Genomic DNA, 11188 nt, shown 5'->3' with positions numbered 1-11188 from the left:
AGGACACCTAGGTTCCAATCTTGACCCTACCATAAGCCAAGCAAGTTCTATGACCTCCCTGAGGCTCACCTTTCTCCTCCATAAGGTTAGAATAATAACACCGCATGCAGAATTACTGTGAAGGTTAGACATCATGATAATAACAATTTTAATACTAATTAACAGCTACTAGTTCTCACACCTTGGCATGCACTTCACATTCATTCTTTTAAATATTCCACACAACAGCCCTATGAAGTGGGTGATGTTCATGTCTCATCTTACAGATGAGGAAAGGAGACTTAGAGGGGTGAGGTTACTCACCCAAAGTGACCCAGTACACAGTGGGGAAAGCAGGCAAGATTCACGTCCAAGTCTACGGTATTTACAACAGAGCCATATAAATGACGGCTATTATCACTGTGTTCAGTAAAAGTGAGAAACTATGTCCTTATTGATTAACAATGTATGGTGTTTTTTTGGTTCACAGAATCTATCAAAACAAGGTAGCAGTAGAGAAGGATTAACAAAAAGGATCCATTGGTGGTAAAAAGTGAAGGGGCTCCTTGAAGAGGTTATGCATACATGTAAATGTCTTTTAGCATTAACATTCTGAGATTCAAAGTTCCTTCCACTCCCCAGCAGTTTTCAAACTGCGTAGAAACCCAACTCAAACTGGTTTAGGACAAAAAGAAGGATTTACTGGCTCATACACCTGAAGTACAGGAATTTCTAGCTTCAAGCCTTTTGCCTAGAGCTGGATCCAAGTGCTCAAAAGACATCTTTAGGAGTCAGACTTTCTCTCACCTCTGCTTTGCTCCCGTTGATTCCATTTTCAGACAAGATGGCTGCTGGCGGCTTCAGGCTTACCTCAGCTCCTGTGGAAACAAGGCCTCTTTTCAATAATTCTCACAAAAATTTTGGAGTTGAATCTCTCACTGCCTCTGATGATCCCACGCCTAGAGCCTTGGTTGGAAGTCTGTCTACATGAAATCACGTAAAATTGAAAGAGAAAGCAAGATGGCTTCCCCAAGAACGATCAAACTGCTGAATCAAGGAGATGGGGAAAGGGATGCCGAGTAGTCGAAACAGAAAGACGCTCCCATATGGGGCTCTGGGGCATCCCTTGGAGGGCTCTGAGAGGTTGAAGCAGGATGGAGAAGACTCAGTGGGACCCAGAGCCCCAAGTTAAGGACCATTGGCTCATACAACTTCCCGTGGGGAGTGGGGGGCACTATTCATGTTGTAGAGGCTGTGTGAACAGCCCACTTGCCCAATCCCCATTTCAACTAGAGCAAATCCATCCTGATCAAACCCGTTGCCTAGACTTGTTATTGGTCAATCCCTGGGCTGTGCTCTCTGTAACTGATGCAGGAAGCCCAGTTGCTCTTCTCCATCTCCTTGGGGTAGTCAAGAAAGGCATAGTGAATGTTTGATGAGTGAATAAGTAAGTGTGTGAGTGAGTGAGTGAGTGAACATACTGGGTACGGGGTGGTTGCAGACGCTACGGAGACGAATCCCAGGTTCTCTGTTCCGCATTTTCACCGCTCATGGTGCCTCTTGGCTCTGGCAGCCACCATATGTGTAACCATCTGTTTAATGGCAGTTTGTATGGCTGGACCCAGCCCCCCACGAGGACAGAGATTGTATCAGGGTTTTCACTGTTACAACCATATAATGTTCAATCAACACTTGTTGATTTTGGCTCACTCTACAAAGTTGACGATGCTTTTTTAAATTCCACAAATGTGTATCAGTTGGAGAAATATTCTAACATTACAGAAAAGGCTAAGCACCCTCTGACCAATCCCTAATCGCAAATATTTCCCTTCTGGCCAAGTGACGACGGCAACCACAATGACATGCATCCTTTTAGCTTTTTGTTTGTTTGTAAGTGAGGTTTACTTACACATAGATTTATGGAAATACATGGTATTGTTTTGAGACTCGTACCCAGTTCCACCCAGTTTCCTGCAGCAGTTACATCTTATATAACAATACTACAATATCAAAACCAGGAAATGACATTGGTACAAAGCAGGTATATAGTTCTATGCCATTTTATCACATGTAGATTTGTGTGTCCGCAACCACCAAGATACGGAATTATTCCTTCAATAAATTATTCTAATTATTCCATCAACTACTCCTTTATAGTCATACCTCCTCTCCCCCCTCTACTATTCCCTAACCCCTGTCAACCACTAATCTTTTCTCCATATCTATAATTCTGTCATTTTGAGACAGAATTATTAAATAGAATTATAAATTATATAAATGGAATCATATAGTATTTGATCCTCTGAGATTGTGTCTTTTCACTCAATATAGTGCCTTCGAAATTAAGCTTTTTTTATTTATTTATTTTTTAACATAAATGACACCACGTTGCACATTTGCTTTTTAACTGGACGATGTGTCCCAGACGTTTCCCTTTCTGGATATTCCAATATAACTAATCCTTTCTAACTGTCATATGATAGTCCATAGAGCAGTTTCATCATACTTTCATAATTCCCGTATTGATTGTTGCCTATGAGTTCTTTCCCCTCCCTTTGAGAGGCTGCTTACAGGGTGACAGCTTTCCCAGGCTCCTTCGCACAGAGGCCCGCATCCATGAGCTGTGCTTAGTCAGAGCCAGGAAAGCAGATACTGGGGAGAGGGTGCCCCAAAAAGAGTCCACAGGGGAGTCTCAAATCTTTAAGCAAAGCACATGAACAAGTTCTTATGGTTCTTGAGTCTCCTGCTTAACTCCCTTGCTAGGAGGTAACTTGTCTTCCCATCAGCTAGAAACATGAATGAAGCTGGTGTGGGGGGAGGAGAAAAATGAATGTTTTTCCAGTTTCTCACTGCTGTTAGTGTGTAAATTCCAAGGCAGTGATTTCTACCCCCAGTGCTCCAGAAAGATTCCCTAAACACACACACACACACACACACACACAAAGAGACATAGGAACAGGTGACAGAATGCCAATCAGCCTTCCTTTGGCTCCTCTGCAAGTAATAAGACCATCTCTCATGATGAGTGGGTGGAAAGGCATCCCACTGGCACATAATGAAGTGTTGATTCTGAGGGGCCTCGGGTGTAACAGGGTGTCAGTGAGACTCTGGGACTCCTCCTGTGAGCCCCACTGAGCCAACACGAGTTACAAGCTCTCAGCTCTGTCCTGATGGAACCCGATCATGGTTTCCAGGCCAGAAAACCTTGGCAAGCCCCAAGCCCCAAACTCTGGTACCCGGGAAAACCTGATCTGTGAAGACTCAAATTCCTTCTCTGCCTCCCCGCGCCTTCTCTTGCCATGCTTTGAGCCTTTTGTACAAAATCGTGGGCCTGTTTTTCCTGTCTGAGAGGCTCCGAACTTTATTTAAAGTTTTTTTATTCTTTGGGAGAAAAAAAATGGGGCTCATGTGAATAGACTGCACCAGGAATCTAAACTGAAAGCAGAGGCCATGTAAACAAAACCCTTTTATGTGGTGGCTCCAAATGAGTTTACTTTAACAAAAACAGGACAAGTAAATAAGTGAGGTTTACAAATATAAACTGCAAAGTTGCTGAAGTGTGAGATAAGTTGTCTAAGGCCCTTCTGTTTAAATTCTATGGCCTGGCATTTCTCCTTTTGAGTTTCTATCAGAGGGAATCTGGGGTGGAGAGAATGTTCTGTACAAGAGAAAGGAATTTCCCATAGAGGGGCCAACCAGTGATCTGATGAGGGGACCTCCTGCAGGGGCCTACCAGGGTTGGGCTCTCCTCTGTCCCAGCGCATGGCGAGACAGCTGGCTGGTGACAGCACCTGAATGCCCCCACCCCACGGAAGGGACTCCCCAAAACATCGTGTTCTGCCAACGTGACCGCGGAGAGCAATGTCGTGGTGGAGGTGGATAGGGATGACAAGAAAAATTCCATCAGATGTCATTGTTACTGGAGGGAAATTTCCTTCTTTTATCCACTAAGAAGTATAGGGTGTGCCCAGCAGGTGGAATTCATTATGAACACTAGCGTCCTTGCCAGCAGGATTGGTGACCTGGCATTCAACCACTCTCCCAGGGAAAAAAAATCTAAACATGGCATGAGATTTCATCTGGGCTGTTCTGAGACAGTCAGTTGGATCCAAAGTTGGGGGTAGGGGTCAAACCAGTACAAGGACTGTGGGAAGAAGGCAAAGAACAGAGGTGGGGGGGCTGGGAAGATGACCCGCGTGCCGTGGTGTGCTAGTAAATGTTTAACAACCGGCTCTTGGGATTGGGGGTGGAGAGCCCTGATTTGTGACGTTTCTGGATTTCCATGGCGTAAATACATCCAGCAAGAGCAATTTCAAGTTATCAGTGGGAAGTCGCTTGGCTCACAAAATTCTTGAAAATGTAACAATCAATTCTCCCTAGCTGGTATGAGCTGGCTCCGGCATAGCAGCACGTGCACGGTGCAGGAAGTGGACATCAAAAGACTGGGGTGGGGGCACAGGGAGAGACTAATGTCTGAGCCATTTTCCCAATGATTTAGAGCGCCCAATGTTTCTTTCTTTCTTTCTTTTTTTTTTTTGTATAATACTTAGAATGTTTGTTCAATGTCTGCCTGCCCTTTTAGAATCAATGGCTTGACTGCGTCTCTCTGGGTTATTGATGTATTCTACGCCTAGCACATAAGAGGGGCTCAAAACATTTTTTGATTGGTCCAAAGGTCTGATGAATGCTATAATTAATAGTAAGAGTACCTACTATGCGCAAGGCACTGGACTAAGTCCTTGACAGGAAGTATCTATCAATCTTCACAGGGGGCTTCTCAAATTATGATAGGTACAACACAGGGAGAGTTGATTACATATAAGGTTACCTAGGCTGTACCCCAGACCTTCGTTTAAACAGGCTTCCCAGCTGGATTCTATAGAAACTCAAATTTCAGAACCACTTCCTGGTGCAGCAGATCTTATTATTCCTATTTTATAGATGAGGCAACAGAGGCTGGTAAGTTTCAGTAACTTCCCCAAGGTTGTACGTTAGATAACTGGTCTAAGGCACCAAGTTAGGTCTGCCGGATGTCAAAACTAACCAGTAGGCCAGATGGGCTCCTCCCATATAGCAAAACTGAATACCTTGATGAATGAATGAATGAGTGAATGACATATCTCGCCCCTGGATGCTCACTGTGGAATTCAAAAGGCAAGAGTCAATGCAGAGGAAGCAAACAGGGGTCAATTATACTAATTATGGGGAGAGGTGATGAAGCTTAGAGTAAAGATGGTGAATATAGAAAGTAAGACATTGTGGTAATGAGTCAATGCTTACCTATGTATCAAGTTCTGAGTTCTGCATCATTGCTTCATTTAACCTGTATAACAACTCAACAGGAGAAATGCTGTCACCCATGTTTTACAGTGTGTGATTCAGAAAGAATAACTCATTGAGTTCACCATTAGGAAGCAGAACGGATGAAGCTGGAACTCTAGTTTTCCTGAGTCTGTGCTCCTTGGCTTCTGATAAATCGGGATTCAAACGTATGCACTGTGACTAAAGGGGAAGGTCAAAGCCACCCTGAGGGAGGTTGGCAGCACGTCGTAGGGAGTGGGCTTCCTGCCAGTCCTAGTGAGGGGACCTTCAGCGACCACTGGGAGAAACACAGTGGAGGACACCAGGTGCCATGAGGACTGGAAAACGTGAGCCTGTGTCTGTCTGGTTCCTGGAAAATGTCACTGAAGCTGGGGCATCCCCAGCACTTGTGTGGACAGATGCTAACTACTAGTGGCATGATTTTCCTCTGGCTCTTCAGGAACCTAGGTTCTGCACTTTGTCTTATTTCATGGCCATGTACAAGTCAAAGGAAGCTTGGAGCAACTCTTCCTGGAACTGAGGCAGTTTCCTTGGAGATAAAAGTCATCAGTCGTGGTTAAAACTTCAAAATAAAAAGAAAGTGCCTTCTGAAGAATGTTCTCTGTGTCATTTTTTCCTCCTTCTTCTTCTTCATCTTCCCCACTCATAGTTTTGCACAGAGCTAATGACAAAGGGATACAAATAAAAGTCTCGTTGGCTAGAAGAGGCACATATTTGCGTGGTGGGGAGGACTGAGTTGGAGAGTCTGCCTTCTGCCGGGAAGACAGCCCTTCTGGGAATCATTCGTCTCTAGTCCAAGGGTTTGGAACCAACACGACACAGTATAATTAATAAGCACATTGGTGTCTGCATATAGGCTTTCCTTAAAGAATGTCTAGGATTCTTTGGGTGGGAAGAAGACAGGACAGCAGGCTGAGGGTGAAGAGGAAGGGGCATTAACCTAATGATTTTGCCAAGGCCGTGCTTTTTACTAACCCGCTCTGGTCATGTTCTTTCCTAAAGCATAGGAGTGGGGGGGAAATGGGCAGTTTTCCTATATGACCACTGGGATTATAAACTGGTATAGTCTCTCTGGAGGGCACACTGGTAAAATGTCACAATCTTTGATGAGTGCCTACTGTTGACTATCATAAACCACTAGGGTTTTGGAGTCATTTGTTACTGCAGCATAATTTAGCCCCATCCTGACTGAAACAGTAGATAATGATTGACATTTAGGCAAAAGGTATTTGCATCCTACAGTAGGACCCTATGTGGCTCTAAAATTAGGAGATAGTTGCACATTTATTGATGTGTAAGGTTCTCCAAAATATATTTTCAAGTAGAAAATCCATGCATGACATGGTCCCCCTTTGGTAAATCTAGACAAGTGGACTGTAGGTGCCTCCTGCATCTAAACATGGACCACACGACTCCCCTCCCCTCCCTTGGCATCTTGTCTCAGTGCTGTTCCCAGGGCCCCGATTCTCACGTGGATTGCTTCATGATTTTAGTTTCTCAGCGGCTCTCATCTGCACAACACCGTAATCACTCAGGGAGCCAAAGCCTCTAAACGTCCGATCTTCACTCTCTACCTCACGACATACATCACGTGTGCAGCTCCATCAGCATCTCATCAGGCACTGAGAGGTGTGGAAAGTGCTTTATGTGTTTGGGAAGACAGCTCCCCAACTCCCTGTGTGGCTTCTTTTATTCTGCCACTCACCACGGCACGTGGTTGCCCAGGATTTGTGAAAAAGACGTATTGCATGTTTTATCCCTTCACACAACTCTTTCTATCTCACGTTGTCCCTGAATACCACTACTGCCACTTAGAAAGTGAAACCTTAACTCAATCTTTGGCATCCTTACCCCTTCCCAATGGTGCTGACTGCTGATGTCACTGGCGTCTGGTTTTACAGCGACTTTCCCAGCTCTCTTGGCATCTTGTAGGCGAAACGTGTGATGGCTCATGTCAGCATTTGCTCATGCAGCTAAGCATTGATGTATGAATAAACGTGGGGCTTCTTGGCCTTAGAAAGACTTAAAATAATACTAATTTAATACTAAAACTGCTACTACTACGAATAGTAATCGTTGAGCTATTTCTGTTGAGTGTTGACGGTGCTGGGCCCCATGCTAAGCACTCCATGGCATAATCATTCAGCCCTCACTGTATGTGTCTCTTTGAAGGAACACGGCGACAACCTGCACTTGGCAGGTGAGGATGTTGAATGTTAGGAGGTGAAGTAAATGAGCCAAGGTCACTTTGTTTGGAAGGGGTGATGCTGAGATTGCGATCCAGATATCTTGGACTCCAGATTTCGAGCTATAATTTCTCACTCTTGGTCCATGGCTTGTTAATGGTGAGGCACATGCTTTGGGGCAGCCCTCACTCCCCACCATGAGCTCCCACTGGATCTGGGTCAGTAGAGGGAATGGGAGAGAAGGAGTTAAGAAATCAGTCATCAAGGCATCCAACTTCAGCCTGGCTCCCCCTTGGAACCTCCCAAAGTGAGATGGAACAGAGCCTGCCTGGCTGCCCATGAGCTGCCTCTCCAATCAATCAACTGATCAAACACATCTTCTGCCTATGCCTGCCAGGTATTCTGCATTATTATGCAAGGTGGTTTCCAAACGGATCACATAGGACACATTCTTCCCCTCCAGCATAAGCTGTTTCCTTCTCCCACAGTGCTATCAAAAATGAAATGGGGAAAAAACGCCAGTAACCTAACAGCCCTGCACACAATTGGTCTGTTTCTCTTCGGCCTGAGGTTTCTACCTCTCAGGAGCCAATGTGGAAAGAGCAGAGGAGATCATGATTTTAGATAATCCCACCTTCTTTCTAGCTTTGCAAACTTCACTACAAGGCCACTTCTGCAGCCCAGTTGGAGCAGTCTAGTCTCCATCCTACCAGTGAAGTTGGAAAAGTAGTTTCCTTCTCTTAGAACCAGGCCCAGACACCTGGGCCATCAGGGCCCTTTATAACCGGGCCTGTGTACCGCTCTCACCGTTGGCACCATCTTGTAACTATTCTCTCTGTTGGACTTCTTTCAGTTCCATCAACATACTGTAATCTCCCCAACCTCTGAGGCTCTGACTGTATCATTTCCCCACCTGGAGCAGTTTCTTCCCATGTCAAAACTGTACCCCGCACCTCACCCCTTTATTGGGTAACAGGAAGTCATCCTTTAGGACTGAGATACAGCGCACTTCCTACAGGAACTCTGGACTGGCTACAACTTTCTCAAATACCCTTGTGCCTGGAGTAAATGCACTCCCAACTCATCTTCCCAATTCCTCTGTACATTTTACTAAAATTATAGGGCTTACCACACTGTTCGACTATTTGAGCCTCTTCTGATGCTCCCTGACCTTTTTATTCTTACAAGTGTATCTGTAAAAATTTGTTTGCGAAAAGAGCCTCTACTTGAGAGGAAGTCTTTCCTATAACACCACTGAGGAGTTAACTATCTGGCCTTTCCTATAAGGCCCCTCGATTGAGGGCAAACTGCAGTGGTTTCTATCATGTGTGCGAACTGAATAGAGAAATATGTTAAAATAAAGGGCATAACTTGGGTTCCTGGGATGTAGCTTGCTTTTTTTGTTTGTTTCCCACCCCCTGAATTGTATGTGTACTTCAAAAAAGCTTTCTCACTTGTCTGAAAAAACAAAACAAAACAAAACCGAGAGTGACAGAGAGGACAGATTCCACGTCTCTCTTATTCACTGTGTATACGTAGCACCTTCAGTGACCAACAGTGACAGCACGTGTAGAAGGGACGAGCTCAGCTGTACGGGGAGCTCAACCATCCTCAGCGTCACAGGCAGATGTTTCAGTTCTGTGGTCTTACCTACGATCATTCTTCTGCAGGGGATATTTCTGCCCCTACCAGCCACAGCAAAAACCCCTAAGCTGGTTATCACTAGGCTTGTATTCTCCAGTGCTGAGTTTTCCTCCCCATTCCTGCTGATGGAAACTCATCCTTTTCTCCCGAGTCTTCCCTCCACTCCTATACCAACTCTGCCCAGCGCCCATACCTCCAACAGCCTCCCTCAGGGCCGCATTTCCTGCTGTCATTTGAAAGCATCGTTTTTGGCAAAAGCAAGGCTCCTTCTGGCCGTCCTCAGATTCCCATCACTCCGAAGCTCGCCTTGCATATGTTACAGACACACAGAGTCATCAAACACATCCCTGTCCCCTGCCCCAATCTCTCATGAGTCCAGGCCACTGATGAACCGATGGACCACCCAGAACCCTCTCGCACAGTCTTGCCGCCGTCCCTATTCCATCGGGAAGGATGACACAAAGAAGGCATCGTGCCAATCTTTGTCTGAGTAGGTCCCTCCCACCCTAATGCTGCTGTCGTTGTAAGGACCGGCTAAGAGATGTTTATATTAATTCAAATGCTTGTTGAGGGTGGGGTGTAAAACCAAACAACACACACTATGGAAGAGTTGCAGGTGTGCTGTGGCAAGAGGATTAATTGTGCTGTGTACAGCCTTGCTCCCGTGGCGACCACGTGTGCTGCTCTCCTTGGACATGCCTGGATTTGGTTTGATTTGTTGTGCTGGGTTTTTCAGAGTGTGAGCCTCTTCTGGAAAGGTCAGCGTGGTCAGCGTCCATCCCTCTGTCTGTCTTTGGCCTCTGTTTCTCTCTCTGCCTCTCTCCCCCTCTCTCTCTATCTGTCTCCCCTTCCTGACCACCACCCTCCCCCGCTCTGTCTCTCTCTGTCTCTCTGTCTCTCTCACACACACACTTATTTTTAAGGACAGTTTCAGCCTCTTAGGGGAGACATAAAGCACCCTATACAACGAGGATGTTGCATCTAGAAAGAGCCTGCTGGGTCCTCTGTGCTGCACTAGAGAATTAATTGAGTCCAAGTGGACAAATATTTGAGCTAAATCATGGGCTGAGGTGTTTTGGCAGAGTCATTTGAGGAGTGCACAAGATTCTCCTTGGTTGGCACATGACAGCTGGAGTGTGGCAGTGGGAGCTGGGGACACTTCTGGGCAAATCTGCTCACTCCTGACACAGGCTGTTCCACTCAACGTGCACACTAAGGTTTGCTTCCTGCCCAGTGACCCTGCACCTGCCCATCCCAAAAATGAGCATCCAATCTCATTTATGAGTCTGTGCTCCATGTGCCTGCTTGTCCTGGGTGTAGCTGTCTGCGGCATGCACTCTGCACCTGGAGGGCTTGGTGCGTGTGTGAGTGTGCCTGGGTGTGCTCGTGTCCACGTGCTAGTGTGTAACTGAAGTGCTCTGGACTGAATAGCTCTGCACCGTGGCAGGTCTCACCCTAGCCAGGTGTAAAAATCTGTCCTTGGCCGAACTCTCTCTCCTTTAACTGGGATGTGCCCTTCAAACTTGGTGAGAGTAGGAAAGAGCCCCAGTGTCCCCAGGGCAGGGGTGTGGATCTGCAGGTCTTGTTTCCTCCACCTCCAGAAAGGGATCTGCCCTGCCACCTTCAGCCTCCAGACTCTTGCGGGGCTATAGCGGCCTTCGAAGAGTCGGTCCCCTTGTCCCAAAGTGTCCATGTGCCGAAACCTAACAGCCTTAGCCTCTGGGGGCTGGGTGATAGGGGACCTCCCCCGACAATGGCCCACTATTCCCTCCAAAGCCCCCAGGAAGGCAAGCACAGGCAGAGCAAAGGCAGCCCCTCCGTAGGAAGATGAAAGCCCCTCACTCGTCATCCCGATGGCACCTCCTGCACTCACACTAAAGTCACACCAGGAGGCTCTGTTCTTTGATGAAGCCAGTGGCACAGAAGACATTGTACAGGGCTCACAGAGGCACACTGAGGACCGAGACCCCTCTAACATGAGAGCCTGGGAATAGGAAAACAGTGGAAACTGGGAAGGCCCTTTCAGTAGCTTGCCTTCTCAGAATAAGTCCTCAGGA

The 11188-nt window shown here is 46.4% G+C and overlaps 1 pseudogene; it reads left to right on the top strand.

The window, feature by feature from the left end:
• The window catches only part of LOC149748289 (uncharacterized), a 9333-nt pseudogene extending 6110 nt beyond the window's left edge, over window positions 1-3223 (top strand).
• The last annotated feature ends 7965 nt before the right edge of the window (window positions 3224-11188 follow it).

The sequence above is a fragment of the Delphinapterus leucas genome, chromosome 10 (assembly GCF_059928025.1).
Source record: "Delphinapterus leucas isolate spDelLeu-1000000601 "Yukka" chromosome 10, BTC_Dleu_Yukka2, whole genome shotgun sequence".
NCBI classification, from domain to species: Eukaryota; Metazoa; Chordata; class Mammalia; order Artiodactyla; family Monodontidae; genus Delphinapterus; species Delphinapterus leucas.
Note: the sequence above shows the minus strand (reverse complement) of the source record. Positions and strands in the feature narration are given on the sequence as shown.